The sequence below is a fragment of the Lepisosteus oculatus genome, chromosome 6 (assembly GCF_040954835.1).
Source record: "Lepisosteus oculatus isolate fLepOcu1 chromosome 6, fLepOcu1.hap2, whole genome shotgun sequence".
NCBI lineage: Eukaryota > Metazoa > Chordata > Actinopteri > Semionotiformes > Lepisosteidae > Lepisosteus > Lepisosteus oculatus.
In genome coordinates this window covers 44,993,055-45,019,946 of record NC_090701.1, presented here as the reverse complement: position 1 = coordinate 45,019,946, position 26,892 = coordinate 44,993,055, and the positions used below count along the sequence as shown (strand labels likewise).

The 26,892-nt window shown below is 54.8% G+C and overlaps 45 non-coding genes across 45 annotated transcripts; 27 read left to right on the top strand and 18 right to left on the bottom strand.

Annotated features, from left to right (window-relative positions):
* The first annotated feature begins 987 nt into the window (after positions 1–987).
* On the top strand, positions 988–1,059 carry trnae-cuc (transfer RNA glutamic acid (anticodon CUC)). The gene has a single exon. It is a non-coding gene; the product is annotated as a tRNA-Glu (tRNA).
* Positions 1,060–1,337: 278 nt separating this feature from the next.
* trnaq-uug (transfer RNA glutamine (anticodon UUG)) lies at positions 1,338–1,409 on the bottom strand. Its single transcript has one exon. It is a non-coding gene; the product is annotated as a tRNA-Gln (tRNA).
* A 173-nt stretch (positions 1,410–1,582) lies between these two features.
* On the top strand, positions 1,583–1,655 carry trnat-ugu (transfer RNA threonine (anticodon UGU)). The gene has a single exon. It is a non-coding gene; the product is annotated as a tRNA-Thr (tRNA).
* An 898-nt stretch (positions 1,656–2,553) lies between these two features.
* Positions 2,554–2,625, bottom strand: trnaq-cug (transfer RNA glutamine (anticodon CUG)). The gene has a single exon. It is a non-coding gene; the product is annotated as a tRNA-Gln (tRNA).
* A 202-nt stretch (positions 2,626–2,827) lies between these two features.
* On the top strand, positions 2,828–2,900 carry trnat-ugu (transfer RNA threonine (anticodon UGU)). The gene has a single exon. It is a non-coding gene; the product is annotated as a tRNA-Thr (tRNA).
* A 1,065-nt stretch (positions 2,901–3,965) lies between these two features.
* On the top strand, positions 3,966–4,037 carry trnae-cuc (transfer RNA glutamic acid (anticodon CUC)). Its single transcript has one exon. It is a non-coding gene; the product is annotated as a tRNA-Glu (tRNA).
* Positions 4,038–4,315: 278 nt separating this feature from the next.
* On the bottom strand, positions 4,316–4,387 carry trnaq-uug (transfer RNA glutamine (anticodon UUG)). The gene has a single exon. It is a non-coding gene; the product is annotated as a tRNA-Gln (tRNA).
* Positions 4,388–4,560: 173 nt separating this feature from the next.
* Positions 4,561–4,633, top strand: trnat-ugu (transfer RNA threonine (anticodon UGU)). The gene has a single exon. It is a non-coding gene; the product is annotated as a tRNA-Thr (tRNA).
* An 898-nt stretch (positions 4,634–5,531) lies between these two features.
* On the bottom strand, positions 5,532–5,603 carry trnaq-cug (transfer RNA glutamine (anticodon CUG)). The gene has a single exon. It is a non-coding gene; the product is annotated as a tRNA-Gln (tRNA).
* A 202-nt stretch (positions 5,604–5,805) lies between these two features.
* trnat-ugu (transfer RNA threonine (anticodon UGU)) lies at positions 5,806–5,878 on the top strand. Its single transcript has one exon. It is a non-coding gene; the product is annotated as a tRNA-Thr (tRNA).
* Positions 5,879–6,787: 909 nt separating this feature from the next.
* Positions 6,788–6,859, bottom strand: trnaq-cug (transfer RNA glutamine (anticodon CUG)). Its single transcript has one exon. It is a non-coding gene; the product is annotated as a tRNA-Gln (tRNA).
* Positions 6,860–7,061: 202 nt separating this feature from the next.
* trnat-ugu (transfer RNA threonine (anticodon UGU)) lies at positions 7,062–7,134 on the top strand. The gene has a single exon. It is a non-coding gene; the product is annotated as a tRNA-Thr (tRNA).
* A 1,065-nt stretch (positions 7,135–8,199) lies between these two features.
* trnae-cuc (transfer RNA glutamic acid (anticodon CUC)) lies at positions 8,200–8,271 on the top strand. The gene has a single exon. It is a non-coding gene; the product is annotated as a tRNA-Glu (tRNA).
* A 278-nt stretch (positions 8,272–8,549) lies between these two features.
* Positions 8,550–8,621, bottom strand: trnaq-uug (transfer RNA glutamine (anticodon UUG)). Its single transcript has one exon. It is a non-coding gene; the product is annotated as a tRNA-Gln (tRNA).
* A 173-nt stretch (positions 8,622–8,794) lies between these two features.
* trnat-ugu (transfer RNA threonine (anticodon UGU)) lies at positions 8,795–8,867 on the top strand. Its single transcript has one exon. It is a non-coding gene; the product is annotated as a tRNA-Thr (tRNA).
* Positions 8,868–9,765: 898 nt separating this feature from the next.
* On the bottom strand, positions 9,766–9,837 carry trnaq-cug (transfer RNA glutamine (anticodon CUG)). Its single transcript has one exon. It is a non-coding gene; the product is annotated as a tRNA-Gln (tRNA).
* Positions 9,838–10,039: 202 nt separating this feature from the next.
* Positions 10,040–10,112, top strand: trnat-ugu (transfer RNA threonine (anticodon UGU)). The gene has a single exon. It is a non-coding gene; the product is annotated as a tRNA-Thr (tRNA).
* Positions 10,113–11,177: 1,065 nt separating this feature from the next.
* On the top strand, positions 11,178–11,249 carry trnae-cuc (transfer RNA glutamic acid (anticodon CUC)). Its single transcript has one exon. It is a non-coding gene; the product is annotated as a tRNA-Glu (tRNA).
* Positions 11,250–11,527: 278 nt separating this feature from the next.
* On the bottom strand, positions 11,528–11,599 carry trnaq-uug (transfer RNA glutamine (anticodon UUG)). Its single transcript has one exon. It is a non-coding gene; the product is annotated as a tRNA-Gln (tRNA).
* Positions 11,600–11,772: 173 nt separating this feature from the next.
* Positions 11,773–11,845, top strand: trnat-ugu (transfer RNA threonine (anticodon UGU)). Its single transcript has one exon. It is a non-coding gene; the product is annotated as a tRNA-Thr (tRNA).
* An 898-nt stretch (positions 11,846–12,743) lies between these two features.
* On the bottom strand, positions 12,744–12,815 carry trnaq-cug (transfer RNA glutamine (anticodon CUG)). The gene has a single exon. It is a non-coding gene; the product is annotated as a tRNA-Gln (tRNA).
* A 202-nt stretch (positions 12,816–13,017) lies between these two features.
* On the top strand, positions 13,018–13,090 carry trnat-ugu (transfer RNA threonine (anticodon UGU)). Its single transcript has one exon. It is a non-coding gene; the product is annotated as a tRNA-Thr (tRNA).
* A 1,065-nt stretch (positions 13,091–14,155) lies between these two features.
* Positions 14,156–14,227, top strand: trnae-cuc (transfer RNA glutamic acid (anticodon CUC)). The gene has a single exon. It is a non-coding gene; the product is annotated as a tRNA-Glu (tRNA).
* Positions 14,228–14,505: 278 nt separating this feature from the next.
* On the bottom strand, positions 14,506–14,577 carry trnaq-uug (transfer RNA glutamine (anticodon UUG)). The gene has a single exon. It is a non-coding gene; the product is annotated as a tRNA-Gln (tRNA).
* Positions 14,578–14,750: 173 nt separating this feature from the next.
* trnat-ugu (transfer RNA threonine (anticodon UGU)) lies at positions 14,751–14,823 on the top strand. The gene has a single exon. It is a non-coding gene; the product is annotated as a tRNA-Thr (tRNA).
* An 898-nt stretch (positions 14,824–15,721) lies between these two features.
* On the bottom strand, positions 15,722–15,793 carry trnaq-cug (transfer RNA glutamine (anticodon CUG)). The gene has a single exon. It is a non-coding gene; the product is annotated as a tRNA-Gln (tRNA).
* Positions 15,794–15,995: 202 nt separating this feature from the next.
* trnat-ugu (transfer RNA threonine (anticodon UGU)) lies at positions 15,996–16,068 on the top strand. Its single transcript has one exon. It is a non-coding gene; the product is annotated as a tRNA-Thr (tRNA).
* Positions 16,069–17,133: 1,065 nt separating this feature from the next.
* On the top strand, positions 17,134–17,205 carry trnae-cuc (transfer RNA glutamic acid (anticodon CUC)). The gene has a single exon. It is a non-coding gene; the product is annotated as a tRNA-Glu (tRNA).
* A 278-nt stretch (positions 17,206–17,483) lies between these two features.
* trnaq-uug (transfer RNA glutamine (anticodon UUG)) lies at positions 17,484–17,555 on the bottom strand. The gene has a single exon. It is a non-coding gene; the product is annotated as a tRNA-Gln (tRNA).
* Positions 17,556–17,728: 173 nt separating this feature from the next.
* On the top strand, positions 17,729–17,801 carry trnat-ugu (transfer RNA threonine (anticodon UGU)). The gene has a single exon. It is a non-coding gene; the product is annotated as a tRNA-Thr (tRNA).
* An 898-nt stretch (positions 17,802–18,699) lies between these two features.
* Positions 18,700–18,771, bottom strand: trnaq-cug (transfer RNA glutamine (anticodon CUG)). Its single transcript has one exon. It is a non-coding gene; the product is annotated as a tRNA-Gln (tRNA).
* Positions 18,772–18,973: 202 nt separating this feature from the next.
* Positions 18,974–19,046, top strand: trnat-ugu (transfer RNA threonine (anticodon UGU)). The gene has a single exon. It is a non-coding gene; the product is annotated as a tRNA-Thr (tRNA).
* Positions 19,047–20,111: 1,065 nt separating this feature from the next.
* trnae-cuc (transfer RNA glutamic acid (anticodon CUC)) lies at positions 20,112–20,183 on the top strand. The gene has a single exon. It is a non-coding gene; the product is annotated as a tRNA-Glu (tRNA).
* A 278-nt stretch (positions 20,184–20,461) lies between these two features.
* trnaq-uug (transfer RNA glutamine (anticodon UUG)) lies at positions 20,462–20,533 on the bottom strand. Its single transcript has one exon. It is a non-coding gene; the product is annotated as a tRNA-Gln (tRNA).
* A 173-nt stretch (positions 20,534–20,706) lies between these two features.
* On the top strand, positions 20,707–20,779 carry trnat-ugu (transfer RNA threonine (anticodon UGU)). Its single transcript has one exon. It is a non-coding gene; the product is annotated as a tRNA-Thr (tRNA).
* Positions 20,780–21,677: 898 nt separating this feature from the next.
* trnaq-cug (transfer RNA glutamine (anticodon CUG)) lies at positions 21,678–21,749 on the bottom strand. The gene has a single exon. It is a non-coding gene; the product is annotated as a tRNA-Gln (tRNA).
* A 202-nt stretch (positions 21,750–21,951) lies between these two features.
* Positions 21,952–22,024, top strand: trnat-ugu (transfer RNA threonine (anticodon UGU)). The gene has a single exon. It is a non-coding gene; the product is annotated as a tRNA-Thr (tRNA).
* A 1,065-nt stretch (positions 22,025–23,089) lies between these two features.
* Positions 23,090–23,161, top strand: trnae-cuc (transfer RNA glutamic acid (anticodon CUC)). Its single transcript has one exon. It is a non-coding gene; the product is annotated as a tRNA-Glu (tRNA).
* Positions 23,162–23,439: 278 nt separating this feature from the next.
* On the bottom strand, positions 23,440–23,511 carry trnaq-uug (transfer RNA glutamine (anticodon UUG)). Its single transcript has one exon. It is a non-coding gene; the product is annotated as a tRNA-Gln (tRNA).
* Positions 23,512–23,684: 173 nt separating this feature from the next.
* trnat-ugu (transfer RNA threonine (anticodon UGU)) lies at positions 23,685–23,757 on the top strand. Its single transcript has one exon. It is a non-coding gene; the product is annotated as a tRNA-Thr (tRNA).
* An 898-nt stretch (positions 23,758–24,655) lies between these two features.
* trnaq-cug (transfer RNA glutamine (anticodon CUG)) lies at positions 24,656–24,727 on the bottom strand. The gene has a single exon. It is a non-coding gene; the product is annotated as a tRNA-Gln (tRNA).
* Positions 24,728–24,929: 202 nt separating this feature from the next.
* Positions 24,930–25,002, top strand: trnat-ugu (transfer RNA threonine (anticodon UGU)). Its single transcript has one exon. It is a non-coding gene; the product is annotated as a tRNA-Thr (tRNA).
* Positions 25,003–26,067: 1,065 nt separating this feature from the next.
* trnae-cuc (transfer RNA glutamic acid (anticodon CUC)) lies at positions 26,068–26,139 on the top strand. Its single transcript has one exon. It is a non-coding gene; the product is annotated as a tRNA-Glu (tRNA).
* A 278-nt stretch (positions 26,140–26,417) lies between these two features.
* trnaq-uug (transfer RNA glutamine (anticodon UUG)) lies at positions 26,418–26,489 on the bottom strand. The gene has a single exon. It is a non-coding gene; the product is annotated as a tRNA-Gln (tRNA).
* Positions 26,490–26,662: 173 nt separating this feature from the next.
* trnat-ugu (transfer RNA threonine (anticodon UGU)) lies at positions 26,663–26,735 on the top strand. Its single transcript has one exon. It is a non-coding gene; the product is annotated as a tRNA-Thr (tRNA).
* The last annotated feature ends 157 nt before the right edge of the window (positions 26,736–26,892 follow it).

Here is a 26,892-nt window from a genome sequence, read left to right as displayed (position 1 = left end):
TTGTGTGATTACTGGCAAGCAACAGGGTGTGGTGGCTCTTGACTTCCTCTGTCTCTTGCTTGCTTCCTGTCCCTCACTCACACCCCACGCCCCGGGGACGTCACACCCTGCTGTGATAATTGATAGGTGCCGAGGAAAACAATGCCAAGCTGGCTGTCGTTGTCCTCATCAAGTCCCGGGCTCCTCCCCGACTGTGTGGGAACTGACGAGCACTTGCGACTAATGCTGCCATTGGACTCCTTGATTAAGAAGGCGGGGGCCCCTGTGTAGATGAAGCAGCAGTTCAGCAGAAGCGCAAGAGAGATTTTCCTGGAGAGCCTTTGCAGACCAGGAAGCAGACACACTGGCTGCTTGAGTTTTCATTGCCCGCCACAGGCTGCTTTGGCATAACGGGCTCGACCTGAGCAGCGCGGGCATCCCGGAGCCATCTTTTCACGGTCTGGTTCTGGCCTTGTGTAGGGAAAGCCTGGCGTCAATATCGAAGACAGTCGTGATTCCGTTCCCCCAGCGGCAAAGTGCTCTCAAGTTGGTGTAAGTCTTGTTTTCTTCTTTGTGCTGGGCGATGTGGTTTTCTTTGTGTGTGTGAGTGTTAACCCACCGATGTGTGATGGCTGTAACTCCTGTGATTGTGAAGAATCTTTAGAAATCTTGTACTGCAAGTTTTGTCTGTCAAGCGACACTAGTCTGTATGACACTGAACCTGGTGGGTTTCCCTGTTGTGTCTTTCCAGTTTTTCACAACACAGTTCCTCCCCCAGTTGGCTGACCATTGTGTCGCGGAAGCTGTTGTAGCAGTGATTCTTTTGCGGGTTAGATCTAAGTGACGACGGCAGGCGGGGTCGTGTCTTCAACGGGTTACTGCAGTTTTAAAATCGCTGGTGGATGAGTCTCTGTCTCAATTCAAGATTGCCGAGCTTGGCCCCGCTTTCAGAGCCGACGTCGGTCGCACTGCGGGCACGCCACAGACGGGAGAGGGCTTTTCCCCGTGTCCCTGGTGGTCTAGTGGTTAGGATTCGGCGCTCTCACCGCCGCGGCCCGGGTTCGATTCCCGGTCAGGGAAGTGTGGCCTTTTTTCCCACACCCCGTTTGTTACCCTTAGAGCCGTGCAAGACGTTGAACTCGGAGGAGGTGTTCCGGGTATTTTGACGACGCAGGAACCTCTGTCATAAAATACACGCATGTCTGCTGTACACTCAATCGTCTGCAGTAGTGGGTGATATCTTGCAGGTCCTAGAAAGGCTGATGAGTAAAAGCAGGTTTCTTTGCCCACAGCAGAGCACACAAGGAAAGCAGCCCACGATCCCATACACAGGTCCTGATTTCAATGTCACCCACAACAGGTTCCACCGAGACTTGAACTCGGATCGCTGGATTCAAAGCCCAGAGTGCTAACCATTACACCATGGAACCACACGAGAGCTGGGGCGACGTCCATGGGCCTGTGCAAGACTTCAGCTTTGCCGTGGCGTCCTTTCTTTGCTTTCTCCATTGTGTAGCTGAGCCGGGCACCGTGTCTCCCACATGTAGCCAGCTGCGTGACTCGGTACGTTTGTGTGTGCGTGAGTCAGGGTCTGGAGCCTCGTGGCTCCATAGTTCAGGGGTTAGAGCACTGGCCTTGTAAACCAGGGGTCGCGAGTTCAAATCTCGCCGGGGCCTTTTGCACTCGGGCTGGACGCGGAGCAGGGTCTCCCACTTGTAAAGGGGTATCAGCTGAGGGCCGTAATTGTGTGAATACTGGCAAGCAACAGGGTGTGGTGGCTCTTGGCTTTCTCTGTCTCTTGCCTGCTTCCTGTCCCTCACTCACACCCCACGCCCCGGGGACGTCATACCCTGCTGTGATAATTGATAGGTGCCGAGGAAAACAATGCCAAGCTGGCTGTCGTTGTCCTCATCAAGTCCCGGGCTCTTCCCCGACTGTGTGGGAACTGACGAGCACTTGCGACAAATGCTGCCATTGGACTCCTTGATTAAGAAGGCGGGGGCCCCTGCGTAGATGAAGCAGCAGTTCAGCAGAAGCGTGAGAAATTTTCCTGGAGAGCCTTTACAGACACACTGGCTACTTGTGATTTCATTTTCTGTCAAGCGAAACTAGTCTGTATGACACTGAACCTCGTGGGTTTCCCTGTTGTGTCCTTCCAGTCATTCACACCACGGTTCCTCCCCCAGGTGGCTGACCATTGCGTCGCGGAAGCTGTTGTAGCAGTGATTCTTTTACGGGTTAGATCTAAGTGACGACGGCAGGCGGGGTCGTGTCTTCACCGGGTTACTGCAGTTTTAAAATCGCGGGTGGATGAGTCTCTGTCTCAATTCAAGATTGCCGAGCTCGGCCCCGCTTTAAGAGCCGACGTCGGTCGCGCTGCGGGCACGCCACAGATGGGAGAGGGCCTTTCCCTGTGTCCCTGGTGGTCTAGTGGTTAGGATTCGGCACTCTCACCGCTGCGGCCCAAGTTCAGTTCCTGGTCAGGGAAGCGTGGCTTTTTTCCCCCCACCCCGTTTATTTCAGCGGGAATTCCCGTTTGGCATTCCAGACACCAATTCCAATGTCACCCACAAAAGGTTCCACCGAGATTTGAACTCGGATCGCTGGATTCAGAGTCCAGAGTGCTAACCATTACACCATGGAACCACACAAGAGCCGGGGCGACTGTCGATTCCCTTGGTGATCTTCGGTGTCTTCCATGGGCCTGTGCAAGACTTCAGCTTCGCCGTGGCGTCCTTTCTCTGCTCTCTCCGCTGTGTAGCTGAGCCGGGCACCGTGTCTCCCTCATGTTGCCAGCTGCTTGACTCGGTACGTTTGTGTGCGCGTGAGTCAGGACCTGGAGCCTCGTGGCTCCATAGCTCAGGGGTTAGAGCACTGGTCTTGTAAACCAGGGGTCGCGAGTTCAAATCTCGCTGGGGCCTTTTGCCCTCCTTTTGCACTCGGGCTGGACTCGGAGCAGGGTCTCCCACTTGTAAAGGGGTATCAGCTGAGGGCCATAGTTGTGTGATTACTGGCAAGCAACAGGGTGTGGTGGCTCTTGACTTCCTCTGTCTCTTGCTTGCTTCCTGTCCCTCACTCACACCCCACGCCCCGGGGACGTCACACCCTGCTGTGATAATTGATAGGTGCCGAGGAAAACAATGCCAAGCTGGCTGTCGTTGTCCTCATCAAGTCCCGGGCTCCTCCCCGACTGTGTGGGAACTGACGAGCACTTGCGACTAATGCTGCCATTGGACTCCTTGATTAAGAAGGCGGGGGCCCCTGTGTAGATGAAGCAGCAGTTCAGCAGAAGCGCAAGAGAGATTTTCCTGGAGAGCCTTTGCAGACCAGGAAGCAGACACACTGGCTGCTTGAGTTTTCATTGCCCGCCACAGGCTGCTTTGGCATAACGGGCTCGACCTGAGCAGCGCGGGCATCCCGGAGCCATCTTTTCACGGTCTGGTTCTGGCCTTGTGTAGGGAAAGCCTGGCGTCAATATCGAAGACAGTCGTGATTCCGTTCCCCCAGCGGCAAAGTGCTCTCAACTTGGTGTAAGTCTTGTTTTCTTCTTTGTGCTGGGCGATGTGGTTTTCTTTGTGTGTGTGAGTGTTAACCCACCGATGTGTGATGGCTGTAACTCCTGTGATTGTGAAGAATCTTTAGAAATCTTGTACTGCAAGTTTTGTCTGTCAAGCGACACTAGTCTGTATGACACTGAACCTGGTGGGTTTCCCTGTTGTGTCTTTCCAGTTTTTCACAACACAGTTCCTCCCCCAGTTGGCTGACCATTGTGTCGCGGAAGCTGTTGTAGCAGTGATTCTTTTGCGGGTTAGATCTAAGTGACGACGGCAGGCGGGGTCGTGTCTTCAACGGGTTACTGCAGTTTTAAAATCGCTGGTGGATGAGTCTCTGTCTCAATTAAAGATTGCCGAGCCTGGCCCCGCTTTCACAGCCGACGTCGGTCGCACTGCGGGCACGCCACAGACGGGAGAGGGCTTTTCCCCGTGTCCCTGGTGGTCTAGTGGTTAGGATTCGGCGCTCTCACCGCCGCGGCCCGGGTTCGATTCCCGGTCAGGGAAGTGTGGCCTTTTTTCCCACACCCCGTTTGTTACCCTTAGAGCCGTGCAAGACGTTGAACTCGGAGGAGGTGTTCCGGGTATTTTGACGACGCAGGAACCTCTGTCATAAAATACACGCATGTCTGCTGTACACTCAATCGTCTGCAGTAGTGGGTGATATCTTGCAGGTCCTAGAAAGGCTGATGAGTAAAAGCAGGTTTCTTTGCCCACAGCAGAGCACGCAAGGAAAGCAGCCCACGATCCCATACACAGGTCCCGATTTTAATGTCACCCACAACAGGTTCCACCGAGACTTGAACTCAGATCGCTGGATTCAAAGCCCAGAGTGCTAACCATTACACCATGGAACCACACGAGAGCTGGGGCGACGTCCATGGGCCTGTGCAAGACTTCAGCTTCGCCGTGGCGTCCTTTCTTTGCTTTCTCCATTGTGTAGCTGAGCCGGGCACCGTGTCTCCCACATGTAGCCAGCTGCGTGACTCGGTACGTTTGTGTGTGCGTGAGTCAGGGTCTGGAGCCTCGTGGCTCCATAGTTCAGGGGTTAGAGCACTGGCCTTGTAAACCAGGGGTCGCGAGTTCAAATCTCGCCGGGGCCTTTTGCACTCGGGCTGGACGCGGAGCAGGGTCTCCCGCTTGTAAAGGGGTATCAGCTGAGGGCCGTAATTGTGTGAATACTGGCAAGCAACAGGGTGTGGTGGCTCTTGGCTTTCTCTGTCTCTTGCCTGCTTCCTGTCCCTCACTCACACCCCACGCCCCGGGGACGTCATACCCTGCTGTGATAATTGATAGGTGCCGAGGAAAACAATGCCAAGCTGGCTGTCGTTGTCCTCATCAAGTCCCGGGCTCTTCCCCGACTGTGTGGGAACTGACGAGCACTTGCGACAAATGCTGCCATTGGACTCCTTGATTAAGAAGGCGGGAGCCCCTGCGTAGATGAAGCAGCAGTTCAGCAGAAGCGTGAGAAATTTTCCTGGAGAGCCTTTACAGACACACTGGCTACTTGTGATTTCATTTTCTGTCAAGCGAAACTAGTCTGTATGACACTGAACCTCGTGGGTTTCCCTGTTGTGTCCTTCCAGTCATTCACACCACGGTTCCTCCCCCAGGTGGCTGACCATTGCGTCGCGGAAGCTGTTGTAGCAGTGATTCTTTTACGGGTTAGATCTAAGTGACGACGGCAGGCGGGGTCGTGTCTTCAACGGGTTACTGCAGTTTTAAAATCGCGGGTGGATGAGTCTCTGTCTCAATTCAAGATTGCCGAGCTCGGCCCCGCTTTAAGAGCCGACGTCGGTTGCGCTGCGGGCACGCCACAGATGGGAGAGGGCCTTTCCCTGTGTCCCTGGTGGTCTAGTGGTTAGGATTCGGCACTCTCACCGCTGCGGCCCAAGTTCAGTTCCTGGTCAGGGAAGCGTGGCTTTTTTCCCCCCACCCCGTTTATTTCAGCGGGAATTCCCGTTTGGCATTCCAGACACCAATTCCAATGTCACCCACAAAAGGTTCCACCGAGATTTGAACTCGGATCGCTGGATTCAGAGTCCAGAGTGCTAACCATTACACCATGGAACCACACAAGAGCCGGGGCGACTGTCGATTCCCTTGGTGATCTTCGGTGTCTTCCATGGGCCTGTGCAAGACTTCAGCTTCGCCGTGGCGTCCTTTCTCTGCTCTCTCCGCTGTGTAGCTGAGCCGGGCACCGTGTCTCCCTCATGTTGCCAGCTGCTTGACTCGGTACGTTTGTGTGCGCGTGAGTCAGGGTCTGGAGCCTCGTGGCTCCATAGCTCAGGGGTTAGAGCACTGGTCTTGTAAACCAGGGGTCGCGAGTTCAAATCTCGCTGGGGCCTTTTGCCCTCCTTTTGCACTCGGGCTGGACTCGGAGCAGGGTCTCCCACTTGTAAAGGGGTATCAGCTGAGGGCCATAGTTGTGTGATTACTGGCAAGCAACAGGGTGTGGTGGCTCTTGACTTCCTCTGTCTCTTGCTTGCTTCCTGTCCCTCACTCACACCCCACGCCCCGGGGACGTCATACCCTGCTGTGATAATTGATAGGTGCCGAGGAAAACAATGCCAAGCTGGCTGTCGTTGTCCTCATCAAGTCCCGGGCTCTTCCCCGACTGTGTGGGAACTGACGAGCACTTGCGACAAATGCTGCCATTGGACTCCTTGATTAAGAAGGCGGGGGCCCCTGCGTAGATGAAGCAGCAGTTCAGCAGAAGCGTGAGAAATTTTCCTGGAGAGCCTTTACAGACACACTGGCTACTTGTGATTTCATTTTCTGTCAAGCGAAACTAGTCTGTATGACACTGAACCTCGTGGGTTTCCCTGTTGTGTCCTTCCAGTCATTCACACCACGGTTCCTCCCCCAGGTGGCTGACCATTGCGTCGCGGAAGCTGTTGTAGCAGTGATTCTTTTACGGGTTAGATCTAAGTGACGACGGCAGGCGGGGTCGTGTCTTCAACGGGTTACTGCAGTTTTAAAATCGCGGGTGGATGAGTCTCTGTCTCAATTCAAGATTGCCGAGCTCGGCCCCGCTTTAAGAGCCGACGTCGGTCGCGCTGCGGGCACGCCACAGATGGGAGAGGGCTTTTCCCTGTGTCCCTGGTGGTCTAGTGGTTAGGATTCGGCACTCTCACCGCTGCGGCCCAAGTTCAGTTCCTGGTCAGGGAAGCGTGGCTTTTTTCCCCCCACCCCGTTTATTTCAGCGGGAATTCCCGTTTGGCATTCCAGACACCAATTCCAATGTCACCCACAAAAGGTTCCACCGAGATTTGAACTCGGATCGCTGGATTCAGAGTCCAGAGTGCTAACCATTACACCATGGAACCACACAAGAGCCGGGGCGACTGTCGATTCCCTTGGTGATCTTCGGTGTCTTCCATGGGCCTGTGCAAGACTTCAGCTTCGCCGTGGCGTCCTTTCTCTGCTCTCTCCGCTGTGTAGCTGAGCCGGGCACCGTGTCTCCCTCATGTTGCCAGCTGCTTGACTCGGTACGTTTGTGTGCGCGTGAGTCAGGACCTGGAGCCTCGTGGCTCCATAGCTCAGGGGTTAGAGCACTGGTCTTGTAAACCAGGGGTCGCGAGTTCAAATCTCGCTGGGGCCTTTTGCCCTCCTTTTGCACTCGGGCTGGACTCGGAGCAGGGTCTCCCACTTGTAAAGGGGTATCAGCTGAGGGCCATAGTTGTGTGATTACTGGCAAGCAACAGGGTGTGGTGGCTCTTGACTTCCTCTGTCTCTTGCTTGCTTCCTGTCCCTCACTCACACCCCACGCCCCGGGGACGTCACACCCTGCTGTGATAATTGATAGGTGCCGAGGAAAACAATGCCAAGCTGGCTGTCGTTGTCCTCATCAAGTCCCGGGCTCCTCCCCGACTGTGTGGGAACTGACGAGCACTTGCGACTAATGCTGCCATTGGACTCCTTGATTAAGAAGGCGGGGGCCCCTGTGTAGATGAAGCAGCAGTTCAGCAGAAGCGCAAGAGAGATTTTCCTGGAGAGCCTTTGCAGACCAGGAAGCAGACACACTGGCTGCTTGAGTTTTCATTGCCCGCCACAGGCTGCTTTGGCATAACGGGCTCGACCTGAGCAGCGCGGGCATCCCGGAGCCATCTTTTCACGGTCTGGTTCTGGCCTTGTGTAGGGAAAGCCTGGCGTCAATATCGAAGACAGTCGTGATTCCGTTCCCCCAGCGGCAAAGTGCTCTCAAGTTGGTGTAAGTCTTGTTTTCTTCTTTGTGCTGGGCGATGTGGTTTTCTTTGTGTGTGTGAGTGTTAACCCACCGATGTGTGATGGCTGTAACTCCTGTGATTGTGAAGAATCTTTAGAAATCTTGTACTGCAAGTTTTGTCTGTCAAGCGACACTAGTCTGTATGACACTGAACCTCGTGGGTTTCCCTGTTGTGTCTTTCCAGTTTTTCACAACACAGTTCCTCCCCCAGTTGGCTGACCATTGTGTCGCGGAAGCTGTTGTAGCAGTGATTCTTTTGCGGGTTAGATCTAAGTGACGACGGCAGGCGGGGTCGTGTCTTCAACGCGTTACTGCAGTTTTAAAATCGCTGGTGGATGAGTCTCTGTCTCAATTAAAGATTGCCGAGCTTGGCCCCGCTTTCAGAGCCGACGTCGGTCGCACTGCGGGCACGCCACAGACGGGAGAGGGCTTTTCCCCGTGTCCCTGGTGGTCTAGTGGTTAGGATTCGGCGCTCTCACCGCCGCGGCCCGGGTTCGATTCCCGGTCAGGGAAGTGTGGCCTTTTTTCCCACACCCCGTTTGTTACCCTTAGAGCCGTGCAAGACGTTGAACTCGGAGGAGGTGTTCCGGGTATTTTGACGACGCAGGAACCTCTGTCATAAAATACACGCATGTCTGCTGTACACTCAATCATCTGCAGTAGTGGGTGATATCTTGCAGGTCCTAGAAAGGCTGATGAGTAAAAGCAGGTTTCTTTGCCCACAGCAGAGCACGCAAGGAAAGCAGCCCACGATCCCATACACAGGTCCCGATTTCAATGTCACCCACAACAGGTTCCACCGAGACTTGAACTCGGATCGCTGGATTCAAAGCCCAGAGTGCTAACCATTACACCATGGAACCACACGAGAGCTGGGGCGACGTCCATGGGCCTGTGCAAGACTTCAGCTTCGCCGTGGCGTCCTTTCTTTGCTTTCTCCATTGTGTAGCTGAGCCGGGCACCGTGTCTCCCACATGTAGCCAGCTGCGTGACTCGGTACGTTTGTGTGTGCGTGAGTCAGGGTCTGGAGCCTCGTGGCTCCATAGTTCAGGGGTTAGAGCACTGGCCTTGTAAACCAGGGGTCGCGAGTTCAAATCTCGCCGGGGCCTTTTGCACTCGGGCTGGACGCGGAGCAGGGTCTCCCGCTTGTAAAGGGGTATCAGCTGAGGGCCGTAATTGTGTGAATACTGGCAAGCAACAGGGTGTGGTGGCTCTTGGCTTTCTCTGTCTCTTGCCTGCTTCCTGTCCCTCACTCACACCCCACGCCCCGGGGACGTCATACCCTGCTGTGATAATTGATAGGTGCCGAGGAAAACAATGCCAAGCTGGCTGTCGTTGTCCTCATCAAGTCCCGGGCTCTTCCCCGACTGTGTGGGAACTGACGAGCACTTGCGACAAATGCTGCCATTGGACTCCTTGATTAAGAAGGCGGGAGCCCCTGCGTAGATGAAGCAGCAGTTCAGCAGAAGCGTGAGAAATTTTCCTGGAGAGCCTTTACAGACACACTGGCTACTTGTGATTTCATTTTCTGTCAAGCGAAACTAGTCTGTATGACACTGAACCTCGTGGGTTTCCCTGTTGTGTCCTTCCAGTCATTCACACCACGGTTCCTCCCCCAGGTGGCTGACCATTGCGTCGCGGAAGCTGTTGTAGCAGTGATTCTTTTACGGGTTAGATCTAAGTGACGACGGCAGGCGGGGTCGTGTCTTCAACGGGTTACTGCAGTTTTAAAATCGCGGGTGGATGAGTCTCTGTCTCAATTCAAGATTGCCGAGCTCGGCCCCGCTTTAAGAGCCGACGTCGGTCGCGCTGCGGGCACGCCACAGATGGGAGAGGGCCTTTCCCTGTGTCCCTGGTGGTCTAGTGGTTAGGATTCGGCACTCTCACCGCTGCGGCCCAAGTTCAGTTCCTGGTCAGGGAAGCGTGGCTTTTTTCCCCCCACCCCGTTTATTTCAGCGGGAATTCCCGTTTGGCATTCCAGACACCAATTCCAATGTCACCCACAAAAGGTTCCACCGAGATTTGAACTCGGATCGCTGGATTCAGAGTCCAGAGTGCTAACCATTACACCATGGAACCACACAAGAGCCGGGGCGACTGTCGATTCCCTTGGTGATCTTCGGTGTCTTCCATGGGCCTGTGCAAGACTTCAGCTTCGCCGTGGCGTCCTTTCTCTGCTCTCTCCGCTGTGTAGCTGAGCCGGGCACCGTGTCTCCCTCATGTTGCCAGCTGCTTGACTCGGTACGTTTGTGTGCGCGTGAGTCAGGACCTGGAGCCTCGTGGCTCCATAGCTCAGGGGTTAGAGCACTGGTCTTGTAAACCAGGGGTCGCGAGTTCAAATCTCGCTGGGGCCTTTTGCCCTCCTTTTGCACTCGGGCTGGACTCGGAGCAGGGTCTCCCACTTGTAAAGGGGTATCAGCTGAGGGCCATAGTTGTGTGATTACTGGCAAGCAACAGGGTGTGGTGGCTCTTGACTTCCTCTGTCTCTTGCTTGCTTCCTGTCCCTCACTCACACCCCACGCCCCGGGGACGTCACACCCTGCTGTGATAATTGATAGGTGCCGAGGAAAACAATGCCAAGCTGGCTGTCGTTGTCCTCATCAAGTCCCGGGCTCCTCCCCGACTGTGTGGGAACTGACGAGCACTTGCGACTAATGCTGCCATTGGACTCCTTGATTAAGAAGGCGGGGGCCCCTGTGTAGATGAAGCAGCAGTTCAGCAGAAGCGCAAGAGAGATTTTCCTGGAGAGCCTTTGCAGACCAGGAAGCAGACACACTGGCTGCTTGAGTTTTCATTGCCCGCCACAGGCTGCTTTGGCATAACGGGCTCGACCTGAGCAGCGCGGGCATCCCGGAGCCATCTTTTCACGGTCTGGTTCTGGCCTTGTGTAGGGAAAGCCTGGCGTCAATATCGAAGACAGTCGTGATTCCGTTCCCCCAGCGGCAAAGTGCTCTCAAGTTGGTGTAAGTCTTGTTTTCTTCTTTGTGCTGGGCGATGTGGTTTTCTTTGTGTGTGTGAGTGTTAACCCACCGATGTGTGATGGCTGTAACTCCTGTGATTGTGAAGAATCTTTAGAAATCTTGTACTGCAAGTTTTGTCTGTCAAGCGACACTAGTCTGTATGACACTGAACCTCGTGGGTTTCCCTGTTGTGTCTTTCCAGTTTTTCACAACACAGTTCCTCCCCCAGTTGGCTGACCATTGTGTCGCGGAAGCTGTTGTAGCAGTGATTCTTTTGCGGGTTAGATCTAAGTGACGACGGCAGGCGGGGTCGTGTCTTCAACGCGTTACTGCAGTTTTAAAATCGCTGGTGGATGAGTCTCTGTCTCAATTAAAGATTGCCGAGCTTGGCCCCGCTTTCAGAGCCGACGTCGGTCGCACTGCGGGCACGCCACAGACGGGAGAGGGCTTTTCCCCGTGTCCCTGGTGGTCTAGTGGTTAGGATTCGGCGCTCTCACCGCCGCGGCCCGGGTTCGATTCCCGGTCAGGGAAGTGTGGCCTTTTTTCCCACACCCCGTTTGTTACCCTTAGAGCCGTGCAAGACGTTGAACTCGGAGGAGGTGTTCCGGGTATTTTGACGACGCAGGAACCTCTGTCATAAAATACACGCATGTCTGCTGTACACTCAATCGTCTGCAGTAGTGGGTGATATCTTGCAGGTCCTAGAAAGGCTGATGAGTAAAAGCAGGTTTCTTTGCCCACAGCAGAGCACGCAAGGAAAGCAGCCCACGATCCCATACACAGGACCCGATTTCAATGTCACCCACAACAGGTTCCACCAAGACTTGAACTCGGATCGCTGGATTCAAAGCCCAGAGTGCTAACCATTACACCATGGAACCACACGAGAGCTGGGGCGACGTCCATGGGCCTGTGCAAGACTTCAGCTTCGCCGTGGCGTCCTTTCTTTGCTTTCTCCATTGTGTAGCTGAGCCGGGCACCGTGTCTCCCACATGTAGCCAGCTGCGTGACTCGGTACGTTTGTGTGTGCGTGAGTCAGGGTCTGGAGCCTCGTGGCTCCATAGTTCAGGGGTTAGAGCACTGGCCTTGTAAACCAGGGGTCGCGAGTTCAAATCTCGCCGGGGCCTTTTGCACTCGGGCTGGACGCGGAGCAGGGTCTCCCGCTTGTAAAGGGGTATCAGCTGAGGGCCGTAATTGTGTGAATACTGGCAAGCAACAGGGTGTGGTGGCTCTTGGCTTTCTCTGTCTCTTGCCTGCTTCCTGTCCCTCACTCACACCCCACGCCCCGGGGACGTCATACCCTGCTGTGATAATTGATAGGTGCCGAGGAAAACAATGCCAAGCTGGCTGTCGTTGTCCTCATCAAGTCCCGGGCTCTTCCCCGACTGTGTGGGAACTGACGAGCACTTGCGACAAATGCTGCCATTGGACTCCTTGATTAAGAAGGCGGGGGCCCCTGCGTAGATGAAGCAGCAGTTCAGCAGAAGCGTGAGAAATTTTCCTGGAGAGCCTTTACAGACACACTGGCTACTTGTGATTTCATTTTCTGTCAAGCGAAACTAGTCTGTATGACACTGAACCTCGTGGGTTTCCCTGTTGTGTCCTTCCAGTCATTCACACCACGGTTCCTCCCCCAGGTGGCTGACCATTGCGTCGCGGAAGCTGTTGTAGCAGTGATTCTTTTACGGGTTAGATCTAAGTGACGACGGCAGGCGGGGTCGTGTCTTCAACGGGTTACTGCAGTTTTAAAATCGCGGGTGGATGAGTCTCTGTCTCAATTCAAGATTGCCGAGCTCGGCCCCGCTTTAAGAGCCGACGTCGGTTGCGCTGCGGGCACGCCACAGATGGGAGAGGGCCTTTCCCTGTGTCCCTGGTGGTCTAGTGGTTAGGATTCGGCACTCTCACCGCTGCGGCCCAAGTTCAGTTCCTGGTCAGGGAAGCGTGGCTTTTTTCCCCCCACCCCGTTTATTTCAGCGGGAATTCCCGTTTGGCATTCCAGACACCAATTCCAATGTCACCCACAAAAGGTTCCACCGAGATTTGAACTCGGATCGCTGGATTCAGAGTCCAGAGTGCTAACCATTACACCATGGAACCACACAAGAGCCGGGGCGACTGTCGATTCCCTTGGTGATCTTCGGTGTCTTCCATGGGCCTGTGCAAGACTTCAGCTTCGCCGTGGCGTCCTTTCTCTGCTCTCTCCGCTGTGTAGCTGAGCCGGGCACCGTGTCTCCCTCATGTTGCCAGCTGCTTGACTCGGTACGTTTGTGTGCGCGTGAGTCAGGACCTGGAGCCTCGTGGCTCCATAGCTCAGGGGTTAGAGCACTGGTCTTGTAAACCAGGGGTCGCGAGTTCAAATCTCGCTGGGGCCTTTTGCCCTCCTTTTGCACTCGGGCTGGACTCGGAGCAGGGTCTCCCACTTGTAAAGGGGTATCAGCTGAGGGCCATAGTTGTGTGATTACTGGCAAGCAACAGGGTGTGGTGGCTCTTGACTTCCTCTGTCTCTTGCTTGCTTCCTGTCCCTCACTCACACCCCACGCCCCGGGGACGTCACACCCTGCTGTGATAATTGATAGGTGCCGAGGAAAACAATGCCAAGCTGGCTGTCGTTGTCCTCATCAAGTCCCGGGCTCCTCCCCGACTGTGTGGGAACTGACGAGCACTTGCGACTAATGCTGCCATTGGACTCCTTGATTAAGAAGGCGGGGGCCCCTGTGTAGATGAAGCAGCAGTTCAGCAGAAGCGCAAGAGAGATTTTCCTGGAGAGCCTTTGCAGACCAGGAAGCAGACACACTGGCTGCTTGAGTTTTCATTGCCCGCCACAGGCTGCTTTGGCATAACGGGCTCGACCTGAGCAGCGCGGGCATCCCGGAGCCATCTTTTCACGGTCTGGTTCTGGCCTTGTGTAGGGAAAGCCTGGCGTCAATATCGAAGACAGTCGTGATTCCGTTCCCCCAGCGGCAAAGTGCTCTCAAGTTGGTGTAAGTCTTGTTTTCTTCTTTGTGCTGGGCGATGTGGTTTTCTTTGTGTGTGTGAGTGTTAACCCACCGATGTGTGATGGCTGTAACTCCTGTGATTGTGAAGAATCTTTAGAAATCTTGTACTGCAAGTTTTGTCTGTCAAGCGACACTAGTCTGTATGACACTGAACCTCGTGGGTTTCCCTGTTGTGTCTTTCCAGTTTTTCACAACACAGTTCCTCCCCCAGTTGGCTGACCATTGTGTCGCGGAAGCTGTTGTAGCAGTGATTCTTTTGCGGGTTAGATCTAAGTGACGACGGCAGGCGGGGTCGTGTCTTCAACGCGTTACTGCAGTTTTAAAATCGCTGGTGGATGAGTCTCTGTCTCAATTAAAGATTGCCGAGCTTGGCCCCGCTTTCAGAGCCGACGTCGGTCGCACTGCGGGCACGCCACAGACGGGAGAGGGCTTTTCCCCGTGTCCCTGGTGGTCTAGTGGTTAGGATTCAGCGCTCTCACCGCCGCGGCCCGGGTTCGATTCCCGGTCAGGGAAGTGTGGCCTTTTTTCCCACACCCCGTTAGTTACCCTTAGAGCCGTGCAAGACGTTGAACTCGGAGGAGGTGTTCCGGGTATTTTGACGACGCAGGAACCTCTGTCATAAAATACACGCATGTCTGCTGTACACTCAATCGTCTGCAGTAGTGGGTGATATCTTGCAGGTCCTAGAAAGGCTGATGAGTAAAAGCAGGTTTCTTTGCCCACAGCAGAGCACGCAAGGAAAGCAGCCCACGATCCCATACACAGGTCCCGATTTCAATGTCACCCACAACAGGTTCCACCGAGACTTGAACTCGGATCGCTGGATTCAAAGCCCAGAGTGCTAACCATTACACCATGGAACCACACGAGAGCTGGGGCGACGTCCATGGGCCTGTGCAAGACTTCAGCTTCGCCGTGGCGTCCTTTCTTTGCTTTCTCCATTGTGTAGCTGAGCCGGGCACCGTGTCTCCCACATGTAGCCAGCTGCGTGACTCGGTACGTTTGTGTGTGCGTGAGTCAGGGTCTGGAGCCTCGTGGCTCCATAGTTCAGGGGTTAGAGCACTGGCCTTGTAAACCAGGGGTCGCGAGTTCAAATCTCGCCGGGGCCTTTTGCACTCGGGCTGGACGCGGAGCAGGGTCTCCCGCTTGTAAAGGGGTATCAGCTGAGGGCCGTAATTGTGTGAATACTGGCAAGCAACAGGGTGTGGTGGCTCTTGGCTTTCTCTGTCTCTTGCCTGCTTCCTGTCCCTCACTCACACCCCACGCCCCGGGGACGTCATACCCTGCTGTGATAATTGATAGGTGCCGAGGAAAACAATGCCAAGCTGGCTGTCGTTGTCCTCATCAAGTCCCGGGCTCTTCCCCGACTGTGTGGGAACTGACGAGCACTTGCGACAAATGCTGCCATTGGACTCCTTGATTAAGAAGGCGGGAGCCCCTGCGTAGATGAAGCAGCAGTTCAGCAGAAGCGTGAGAAATTTTCCTGGAGAGCCTTTACAGACACACTGGCTACTTGTGATTTCATTTTCTGTCAAGCGAAACTAGTCTGTATGACACTGAACCTCGTGGGTTTCCCTGTTGTGTCCTTCCAGTCATTCACACCACGGTTCCTCCCCCAGGTGGCTGACCATTGCGTCGCGGAAGCTGTTGTAGCAGTGATTCTTTTACGGGTTAGATCTAAGTGACGACGGCAGGCGGGGTCGTGTCTTCAACGGGTTACTGCAGTTTTAAAATCGCGGGTGGATGAGTCTCTGTCTCAATTCAAGATTGCCGAGCTCGGCCCCGCTTTAAGAGCCGACGTCGGTCGCGCTGCGGGCACGCCACAGATGGGAGAGGGCCTTTCCCTGTGTCCCTGGTGGTCTAGTGGTTAGGATTCGGCACTCTCACCGCTGCGGCCCAAGTTCAGTTCCTGGTCAGGGAAGCGTGGCTTTTTTCCCCCCACCCCGTTTATTTCAGCGGGAATTCCCGTTTGGCATTCCAGACACCAATTCCAATGTCACCCACAAAAGGTTCCACCGAGATTTGAACTCGGATCGCTGGATTCAGAGTCCAGAGTGCTAACCATTACACCATGGAACCACACAAGAGCCGGGGCGACTGTCGATTCCCTTGGTGATCTTCGGTGTCTTCCATGGGCCTGTGCAAGACTTCAGCTTCGCCGTGGCGTCCTTTCTCTGCTCTCTCCGCTGTGTAGCTGAGCCGGGCACCGTGTCTCCCTCATGTTGCCAGCTGCTTGACTCGGTACGTTTGTGTGCGCGTGAGTCAGGACCTGGAGCCTCGTGGCTCCATAGCTCAGGGGTTAGAGCACTGGTCTTGTAAACCAGGGGTCGCGAGTTCAAATCTCGCTGGGGCCTTTTGCCCTCCTTTTGCACTCGGGCTGGACTCGGAGCAGGGTCTCCCACTTGTAAAGGGGTATCAGCTGAGGGCCATAGTTGTGTGATTACTGGCAAGCAACAGGGTGTGGTGGCTCTTGACTTCCTCTGTCTCTTGCTTGCTTCCTGTCCCTCACTCACACCCCACGCCCCGGGGACGTCACACCCTGCTGTGATAATTGATAGGTGCCGAGGAAAACAATGCCAAGCTGGCTGTCGTTGTCCTCATCAAGTCCCGGGCTCCTCCCCGACTGTGTGGGAACTGACGAGCACTTGCGACTAATGCTGCCATTGGACTCCTTGATTAAGAAGGCGGGGGCCCCTGTGTAGATGAAGCAGCAGTTCAGCAGAAGCGCAAGAGAGATTTTCCTGGAGAGCCTTTGCAGACCAGGAAGCAGACACACTGGCTGCTTGAGTTTTCATTGCCCGCCACAGGCTGCTTTGGCATAACGGGCTCGACCTGAGCAGCGCGGGCATCCCGGAGCCATCTTTTCACGGTCTGGTTCTGGCCTTGTGTAGGGAAAGCCTGGCGTCAATATCGAAGACAGTCGTGATTCCGTTCCCCCAGCGGCAAAGTGCTCTCAAGTTGGTGTAAGTCTTGTTTTCTTCTTTGTGCTGGGCGATGTGGTTTTCTTTGTGTGTGTGAGTGTTAACCCACCGATGTGTGATGGCTGTAACTCCTGTGATTGTGAAGAATCTTTAGAAATCTTGTACTGCAAGTTTTGTCTGTCAAGCGACACTAGTCTGTATGACACTGAACCTCGTGGGTTTCCCTGTTGTGTCTTTCCAGTTTTTCACAACACAGTTCCTCCCCCAGTTGGCTGACCATTGTGTCGCGGAAGCTGTTGTAGCAGTGATTCTTTTGCGGGTTAGATCTAAGTGACGACGGCAGGCGGGGTCGTGTCTTCAACGCGTTACTGCAGTTTTAAAATCGCTGGTGGATGAGTCTCTGTCTCAATTAAAGATTGCCGAGCTTGGCCCCGCTTTCAGAGCCGACGTCGGTCGCACTGCGGGCACGCCACAGACGGGAGAGGGCTTTTCCCCGTGTCCCTGGTGGTCTAGTGGTTAGGATTCGGCGCTCTCACCGCCGCGGCCCGGGTTCGATTCCCGGTCAGGGAAGTGTGGCCTTTTTTCCCACACCCCGTTTGTTACCCTTAGAGCCGTGCAAGACGTTGAACTCGGAGGAGGTGTTCCGGGTATTTTGACGACGCAGGAACCTCTGTCATAAAATACACGCATGTCTGCTGTACACTCAATCGTCTGCAGTAGTGGGTGATATCTTGCAGGTCCTAGAAAGGCTGATGAGTAAAAGCAGGTTTCTTTGCCCACAGCAGAGCACGCAAGGAAAGCAGCCCACGATCCCATACACAGGTCCCGATTTCAATGTCACCCACAACAGGTTCCACCAAGACTTGAACTCGGATCGCTGGATTCAAAGCCCAGAATGCTAACCATTACACCATGGAACCAGACGAGAGCTGGGGCGACGTCCATGGGCCTGTGCAAGACTTCAGCTTCGCCGTGGCGTCCTTTCTTTGCTTTCTCCATTGTGTAGCTGAGCCGGGCACCGTGTCTCCCACATGTAGCCAGCTGCGTGACTCGGTACGTTTGTGTGTGCGTGAGTCAGGGTCTGGAGCCTCGTGGCTCCATAGTTCAGAGGTTAGAGCACTGGCCTTGTAAACCAGGGGTCGCGAGTTCAAATCTCGCCGGGGCCTTTTGCACTCGGGCTGGACGCGGAGCAGGGTCTCCCGCTTGTAAAGGGGTATCAGCTGAGGGCCGTAATTGTGTGAATACTGGCAAGCAACAGGGTGTGGTGGCTCTTGGCTTTCTCTGTCTCTTGCCTGCTTCCTGTCCCTCACTCACACCCCACGCCCCGGGGACGTCATACCCTGCTGTGATAATTGATAGGTGCCGAGGAAAACAATGCCAAGCTGGCTGTCGTTGTCCTCATCAAGTCCCGGGCTCTTCCCCGACTGTGTGGGAACTGACGAGCACTTGCGACAAATGCTGCCATTGGACTCCTTGATTAAGAAGGCGGGGGCCCCTGCGTAGATGAAGCAGCAGTTCAGCAGAAGCGTGAGAAATTTTCCTGGAGAGCCTTTACAGACACACTGGCTACTTGTGATTTCATTTTCTGTCAAGCGAAACTAGTCTGTATGACACTGAACCTCGTGGGTTTCCCTGTGGTGTCCTTCCAGTCATTCACACCACGGTTCCTCCCCCAGGTGGCTGACCATTGCGTCGCGGAAGCTGTTGTAGCAGTGATTCTTTTACGGGTTAGATCTAAGTGACGACGGCAGGCGGGGTCGTGTCTTCAACGGGTTACTGCAGTTTTAAAATCGCGGGTGGATGAGTCTCTGTCTCAATTCAAGATTGCCGAGCTCGGCCCCGCTTTAAGAGCCGACGTCGGTCGCGCTGCGGGCACGCCACAGATGGGAGAGGGCCTTTCCCTGTGTCCCTGGTGGTCTAGTGGTTAGGATTCGGCACTCTCACCGCTGCGGCCCAAGTTCAGTTCCTGGTCAGGGAAGCGTGGCTTTTTTCCCCCCACCCCGTTTATTTCAGCGGGAATTCCCGTTTGGCATTCCAGACACCAATTCCAATGTCACCCACAAAAGGTTCCACCGAGATTTGAACTCGGATCGCTGGATTCAGAGTCCAGAGTGCTAACCATTACACCATGGAACCACACAAGAGCCGGGGCGACTGTCGATTCCCTTGGTGATCTTCGGTGTCTTCCATGGGCCTGTGCAAGACTTCAGCTTCGCCGTGGCGTCCTTTCTCTGCTCTCTCCGCTGTGTAGCTGAGCCGGGCACCATGTCTCCCTCATGTTGCCAGCTGCTTGACTCGGTACGTTTGTGTGCGCGTGAGTCAGGACCTGGAGCCTCGTGGCTCCATAGCTCAGGGGTTAGAGCACTGGTCTTGTAAACCAGGGGTCGCGAGTTCAAATCTCGCTGGGGCCTTTTGCCCTCCTTTTGCACTCGGGCTGGACTCGGAGCAGGGTCTCCCACTTGTAAAGGGGTATCAGCTGAGGGCCATAGTTGTGTGATTACTGGCAAGCAACAGGGTGTGGTGGCTCTTGACTTCCTCTGTCTCTTGCTTGCTTCCTGTCCCTCACTCACACCCCACGCCCCGGGGACGTCACACCCTGCTGTGATAATTGATAGGTGCCGAGGAAAACAATGCCAAGCTGGCTGTCGTTGTCCTCATCAAGTCCCGGGCTCCTCCCCGACTGTGTGGGAACTGACGAGCACTTGCGACTAATGCTGCCATTGGACTCCTTGATTAAGAAGGCGGGGGCCCCTGTGTAGATGAAGCAGCAGTTCAGCAGAAGCGCAAGAGAGATTTTCCTGGAGAGCCTTTGCAGACCAGGAAGCAGACACACTGGCTGCTTGAGTTTTCATTGCCCGCCACAGGCTGCTTTGGCATAACGGGCTCGACCTGAGCAGCGCGGGCATCCCGGAGCCATCTTTTCACGGTCTGGTTCTGGCCTTGTGTAGGGAAAGCCTGGCGTCAATATCGAAGACAGTCGTGATTCCGTTCCCCCAGCGGCAAAGTGCTCTCAACTTGGTGTAAGTCTTGTTTTCTTCTTTGTGCTGGGCGATGTGGTTTTCTTTGTGTGTGTGAGTGTTAACCCACCGATGTGTGATGGCTGTAACTCCTGTGATTGTGAAGAATCTTTAGAAATCTTGTACTGCAAGTTTTGTCTGTCAAGCGACACTAGTCTGTATGACACTGAACCTCGTGGGTTTCCCTGTTGTGTCTTTCCAGTTTTTCACAACACAGTTCCTCCCCCAGTTGGCTGACCATTGTGTCGCGGAAGCTGTTGTAGCAGTGATTCTTTTGCGGGTTAGATCTAAGTGACGACGGCAGGCGGGGTCGTGTCTTCAACGCGTTACTGCAGTTTTAAAATCGCTGGTGGATGAGTCTCTGTCTCAATTAAAGATTGCCGAGCTTGGCCCCGCTTTCAGAGCCGACGTCGGTCGCACTGCGGGCACGCCACAGACGGGAGAGGGCTTTTCCCCGTGTCCCTGGTGGTCTAGTGGTTAGGATTCAGCGCTCTCACCGCCGCGGCCCGGGTTCGATTCCCGGTCAGGGAAGTGTGGCCTTTTTTCCCACACCCCGTTTGTTACCCTTAGAGCCGTGCAAGACGTTGAACTCGGAGGAGGTGTTCCGGGTATTTTGACGACGCAGGAACCTCTGTCATAAAATACACGCATGTCTGCTGTACACTCAATCGTCTGCAGTAGTGGGTGATATCTTGCAGGTCCTAGAAAGGCTGATGAGTAAAAGCAGGTTTCTTTGCCCACAGCAGAGCACGCAAGGAAAGCAGCCCACGATCCCATACACAGGTCCCGATTTCAATGTCACCCACAACAGGTTCCACCGAGACTTGAACTCGGATCGCTGGATTCAAAGCCCAGAGTGCTAACCATTACACCATGGAACCACACGAGAGCTGGGGCGACGTCCATGGGCCTGTGCAAGACTTCAGCTTCGCCGTGGCGTCCTTTCTTTGCTTTCTCCATTGTGTAGCTGAGCCGGGCACCGTGTCTCCCACATGTAGCCAGCTGCGTGACTCGGTACGTTTGTGTGTGCGTGAGTCAGGGTCTGGAGCCTCGTGGCTCCATAGTTCAGGGGTTAGAGCACTGGCCTTGTAAACCAGGGGTCGCGAGTTCAAATCTCGCCGGGGCCTTTTGCACTCGGGCTGGACGCGGAGCAGGGTCTCCCGCTTGTAAAGGGGTATCAGCTGAGGGCCGTAATTGTGTGAATACTGGCAAGCAACAGGGTGTGGTGGCTCTTGGCTTTCTCTGTCTCTTGCCTGCTTCCTGTCCCTCACTCACACCCCACGCCCCGGGGACGTCATACCCTGCTGTGATAATTGATAGGTGCCGAGGAAAACAATGCCAAGCTGGCTGTCGTTGTCCTCATCAAGTCCCGGGCTCTTCCCCGACTGTGTGGGAACTGACGAGCACTTGCGACAAATGCTGCCATTGGACTCCTTGATTAAGAAGGCGGGGGCCCCTGCGTAGATGAAGCAGCAGTTCAGCAGAAGCGTGAGAAATTTTCCTGGAGAGCCTTTACAGACACACTGGCTACTTGTGATTTCATTTTCTGTCAAGCGAAACTAGTCTGTATGACACTGAACCTCGTGGGTTTCCCTGTTGTGTCCTTCCAGTCATTCACACCACGGTTCCTCCCCCAGGTGGCTGACCATTGCGTCGCGGAAGCTGTTGTAGCAGTGATTCTTTTACGGGTTAGATCTAAGTGACGACGGCAGGCGGGGTCGTGTCTTCAACGGGTTACTGCAGTTTTAAAATCGCGGGTGGATGAGTCTCTGTCTCAATTCAAGATTGCCGAGCTCGGCCCCGCTTTAAGAGCCGACGTCGGTCGCGCTGCGGGCACGCCACAGATGGGAGAGGGCCTTTCCCTGTGTCCCTGGTGGTCTAGTGGTTAGGATTCGGCACTCTCACCGCTGCGGCCCAAGTTCAGTTCCTGGTCAGGGAAGCGTGGCTTTTTTCCCCCCACCCCGTTTATTTCAGCGGGAATTCCCGTTTGGCATTCCAGACACCAATTCCAATGTCACCCACAAAAGGTTCCACCGAGATTTGAACTCGGATCGCTGGATTCAGAGTCCAGAGTGCTAACCATTACACCATGGAACCACACAAGAGCCGGGGCGACTGTCGATTCCCTTGGTGATCTTCGGTGTCTTCCATGGGCCTGTGCAAGACTTCAGCTTCGCCGTGGCGTCCTTTCTCTGCTCTCTCCGCTGTGTAGCTGAGCCGGGCACCGTGTCTCCCTCATGTTGCCAGCTGCTTGACTCGGTACGTTTGTGTGCGCGTGAGTCAGGACCTGGAGCCTCGTGGCTCCATAGCTCAGGGGTTAGAGCACTGGTCTTGTAAACCAGGGGTCGCGAGTTCAACTCTCACTGGGGCCTTTTGCCCTCCTTTTGCACTCGGGCTGGACTCGGAGCAGGGTCTCCCACTTGTAAAGGGGTATCAGCTGAGGGCCATAGTTGTGTGATTACTGGCAAGCAACAGGGTGTGGTGGCTCTTGACTTCCTCTGTCTCTTGCTTGCTTCCTGTCCCTCACTCACACCCCACGCCCCGGGGACGTCACACCCTGCTGTGATAATTGATAGGTGCCGAGGAAAACAATGCCAAGCTGGCTGTCGTTGTCCTCATCAAGTCCCGGGCTCCTCCCCGACTGTGTGGGAACTGACGAGCACTTGCGACTAATGCTGCCATTGGACTCCTTGATTAAGAAGGCGGGGGCCCCTGTGTAGATGAAGCAGCAGTTCAGCAGAAGCGCAAGAGAGATTTTCCTGGAGAGCCTTTGCAGACCAGGAAGCAGACACACTGGCTGCTTGAGTTTTCATTGCCCGCCACAGGCTGCTTTGGCATAACGGGCTCGACCTGAGCAGCGCGGGCATCCCGGAGCCATCTTTTCACGGTCTGGTTCTGGCCTTGTGTAGGGAAAGCCTGGCGTCAATATCGAAGACAGTCGTGATTCCGTTCCCCCAGCGGCAAAGTGCTCTCAACTTGGTGTAAGTCTTGTTTTCTTCTTTGTGCTGGGCGATGTGGTTTTCTTTGTGTGTGTGAGTGTTAACCCACCGATGTGTGATGGCTATAACTCCTGTGATTGTGAAGAATCTTTAGAAATCTTGTACTGCAAGTTTTGTCTGTCAAGCGACACTAGTCTGTATGACACTGAACCTGGTGGGTTTCCCTGTTGTGTCTTTCCAGTTTTTCACAACACAGTTCCTCCCCCAGTTGGCTGACCATTGTGTCGCGGAAGCTGTTGTAGCAGTGATTCTTTTGCGGGTTAGATCTAAGTGACGACGGCAGGCGGGGTCGTGTCTTCAACGGGTTACTGCAGTTTTAAAATCGCTGGTGGATGAGTCTCTGTCTCAATTAAAGATTGCCGAGCTTGGCCCCGCTTTCAGAGCCGACGTCGGTCGCACTGCGGGCACGCCACAGACGGGAGAGGGCTTTTCCCCGTGTCCCTGGTGGTCTAGTGGTTAGGATTCGGCGCTCTCACCGCCGCAGCCCGGGTTCGATTCCCGGTCAGGGAAGTGTGGCCTTTTTTCCCACACCCCGTTTGTTACCCTTAGAGCCGTGCAAGACGTTGAACTCGGAGGAGGTGTTCCGGGTATTTTGACGACGCAGGAACCTCTGTCATAAAATACACGCATGTCTGCTGTACACTCAATCGTCTGCAGTAGTGGGTGATATCTTGCAGGTCCTAGAAAGGCTGATGAGTAAAAGCAGGTTTCTTTGCCCACAGCAGAGCACGCAAGGAAAGCAGCCCACGATCCCATACACAGGTCCTGATTTCAATGTCACCCACAACAGGTTCCACCGAGACTTGAACTCGGATCGCTGGATTCAAAGCCCAGAGTGCTAACCATTACACCATGGAACCACACGAGAGCTGGGGCGACGTCCATGGGCCTGTGCAAGACTTCAGCTTCGCCGTGGCGTCCTTTCTTTGCTTTCTCCATTGTGTAGCTGAGCCGGGCACCGTGTCTCCCACATGTAGCCAGCTGCGTGACTCGGTACGTTTGTGTGTGCGTGAGTCAGGGTCTGGAGCCTCGTGGCTCCATAGTTCAGGGGTTAGAGCACTGGCCTTGTAAACCAGGGGTCGCGAGTTCAAATCTCGCCGGGGCCTTTTGCACTCGGGCTGGACGCGGAGCAGGGTCTCCCGCTTGTAAAGGGGTATCAGCTGAGGGCCGTAATTGTGTGAATACTGGCAAGCAACAGGGTGTGGTGGCTCTTGGCTTTCTCTGTCTCTTGCCTGCTTCCTGTCCCTCACTCACACCCCACGCCCCGGGGACGTCATACCCTGCTGTGATAATTGATAGGTGCCGAGGAAAACAATGCCAAGCTGGCTGTCGTTGTCCTCATCAAGTCCCGGGCTCTTCCCCGACTGTGTGGGAACTGACGAGCACTTGCGACAAATGCTGCCATTGGACTCCTTGATTAAGAAGGCGGGGGCCCCTGCGTAGATGAAGCAGCAGTTCAGCAGAAGCGTGAGAAATTTTCCTGGAGAGCCTTTACAGACACACTGGCTACTTGTGATTTCATTTTCTGTCAAGCGAAACTAGTCTGTATGACACTGAACCTCGTGGGTTTCCCTGTTGTGTCCTTCCAGTCATTCACACCACGGTTCCTCCCCCAGGTGGCTGACCATTGCGTCGCGGAAGCTGTTGTAGCAGTGATTCTTTTACGGGTTAGATCTAAGTGACGACGGCAGGCGGGGTCGTGTCTTCAACGGGTTACTGCAGTTTTAAAATCGCGGGTGGATGAGTCTCTGTCTCAATTCAAGATTGCCGAGCTCGGCCCCGCTTTAAGAGCCGACGTCGGTCGCGCTGCGGGCACGCCACAGATGGGAGAGGGCCTTTCCCTGTGTCCCTGGTGGTCTAGTGGTTAGGATTCGGCACTCTCACCGCTGCGGCCCAAGTTCAGTTCCTGGTCAGGGAAGCGTGGCTTTTTTCCCCCCACCCCGTTTATTTCAGCGGGAATTCCCGTTTGGCATTCCAGACACCAATTCCAATGTCACCCACAAAAGGTTCCACCGAGATTTGAACTCGGATCGCTGGATTCAGAGTCCAGAGTGCTAACCATTACACCATGGAACCACACAAGAGCCGGGGCGACTGTCGATTCCCTTGGTGATCTTCGGTGTCTTCCATGGGCCTGTGCAAGACTTCAGCTTCGCCGTGGCGTCCTTTCTCTGCTCTCTCCGCTGTGTAGCTGAGCCGGGCACCGTGTCTCCCTCATGTTGCCAGCTGCTTGACTCGGTACGTTTGTGTGCGCGTGAGTCAGGACCTGGAGCCTCGTGGCTCCATAGCTCAGGGGTTAGAGCACTGGTCTTGTAAACCAGGGGTCGCGAGTTCAAATCTCGCTGGGGCCTTTTGCCCTCCTTTTGCACTCGGGCTGGACTCGGAGCAGGGTCTCCCACTTGTAAAGGGGTATCAGCTGAGGGCCATAGTTGTGTGATTACTGGCAAGCAACAGGGTGTGGTGGCTCTTGACTTCCTCTGTCTCTTGCTTGCTTCCTGTCCCTCACTCACACCCCACGCCCCGGGGACGTCACACCCTGCTGTGATAATTGATAGGTGCCGAGGAAAACAATGCCAAGCTGGCTGTCGTTGTCCTCATCAAGTCCCGGGCTCCTCCCCGACTGTGTGGGAACTGACGAGCACTTGCGACTAATGCTGCCATTGGACTCCTTGATTAAGAAGGCGGGGGCCCCTGTGTAGATGAAGCAGCAGTTCAGCAGAAGCGCAAGAGAGATTTTCCTGGAGAGCCTTTGCAGACCAGGAAGCAGACACACTGGCTGCTTGAGTTTTCATTGCCCGCCACAGGCTGCTTTGGCATAACGGGCTCGACCTGAGCAGCGCGGGCATCCCGGAGCCATCTTTTCACGGTCTGGTTCTGGCCTTGTGTAGGGAAAGCCTGGCGTCAATATCGAAGACAGTCGTGATTCCGTTCCCCCAGCGGCAAAGTGCTCTCAACTTGGTGTAAGTCTTGTTTTCTTCTTTGTGCTGGGCGATGTGGTTTTCTTTGTGTGTGTGAGTGTTAACCCACCGATGTGTGATGGCTGTAACTCCTGTGATTGTGAAGAATCTTTAGAAATCTTGTACTGCAAGTTTTGTCTGTCAAGCGACACTAGTCTGTATGACACTGAACCTGGTGGGTTTCCCTGTTGTGTCTTTCCAGTTTTTCACAACACAGTTCCTCCCCCAGTTGGCTGACCATTGTGTCGCGGAAGCTGTTGTAGCAGTGATTCTTTTGCAGGTTAGATCTAAGTGACGACGGCAGGCGGGGTCGTGTCTTCAACGGGTTACTGCAGTTTTAAAATCGCTGGTGGATGAGTCTCTGTCTCAATTAAAGATTGCCGAGCCTGGCCCCGCTTTCAGAGCCGACGTCGGTCGCACTGCGGGCACGCCACAGACGGGAGAGGGCTTTTCCCCGTGTCCCTGGTGGTCTAGTGGTTAGGATTCAGCGCTCTCACCGCCGCGGCCCGGGTTCGATTCCCGGTCAGGGAAGTGTGGCCTTTTTTCCCACACCCCGTTTGTTACCCTTAGAGCCGTGCAAGACGTTGAACTCGGAGGAGGTGTTCCGGGTATTTTGACGACGCAGGAACCTCTGTCATAAAATACACGCATGTCTGCTGTACACTCAATCGTCTGCAGTAGTGGGTGATATCTTGCAGGTCCTAGAAAGGCTGATGAGTAAAAGCAGGTTTCTTTGCCCACAGCAGAGCACGCAAGGAAAGCAGCCCACGATCCCATACACAGGTCCCGATTTCAATGTCACCCACAACAGGTTCCACCGAGACTTGAACTCGGATCGCTGGATTCAAAGCCCAGAGTGCTAACCATTACACCATGGAACCACACGAGAGCTGGGGCGACGTCCATGGGCCTGTGCAAGACTTCAGCTTCGCCGTGGCGTCCTTTCTTTGCTTTCTCCATTGTGTAGCTGAGCCGGGCACCGTGTCTCCCACATGTAGCCAGCTGCGTGACTCGGTACGTTTGTGTGTGCGTGAGTCAGGGTCTGGAGCCTCGTGGCTCCATAGTTCAGGGGTTAGAGCACTGGTCTTGTAAACCAGGGGTCGCGAGTTCAAATCTCGCCGGGGCCTTTTGCACTCGGGCTGGACGCGGAGCAGGGTCTCCCGCTTGTAAAGGGGTATCAGCTGAGGGCCGTAATTGTGTGAATACTGGCAAGCAACAGGGTGTGGTGGCTCTTGGCTTTCTCTGTCTCTTGCCTGCTTCCTGTCCCTCACTCACACCCCACGC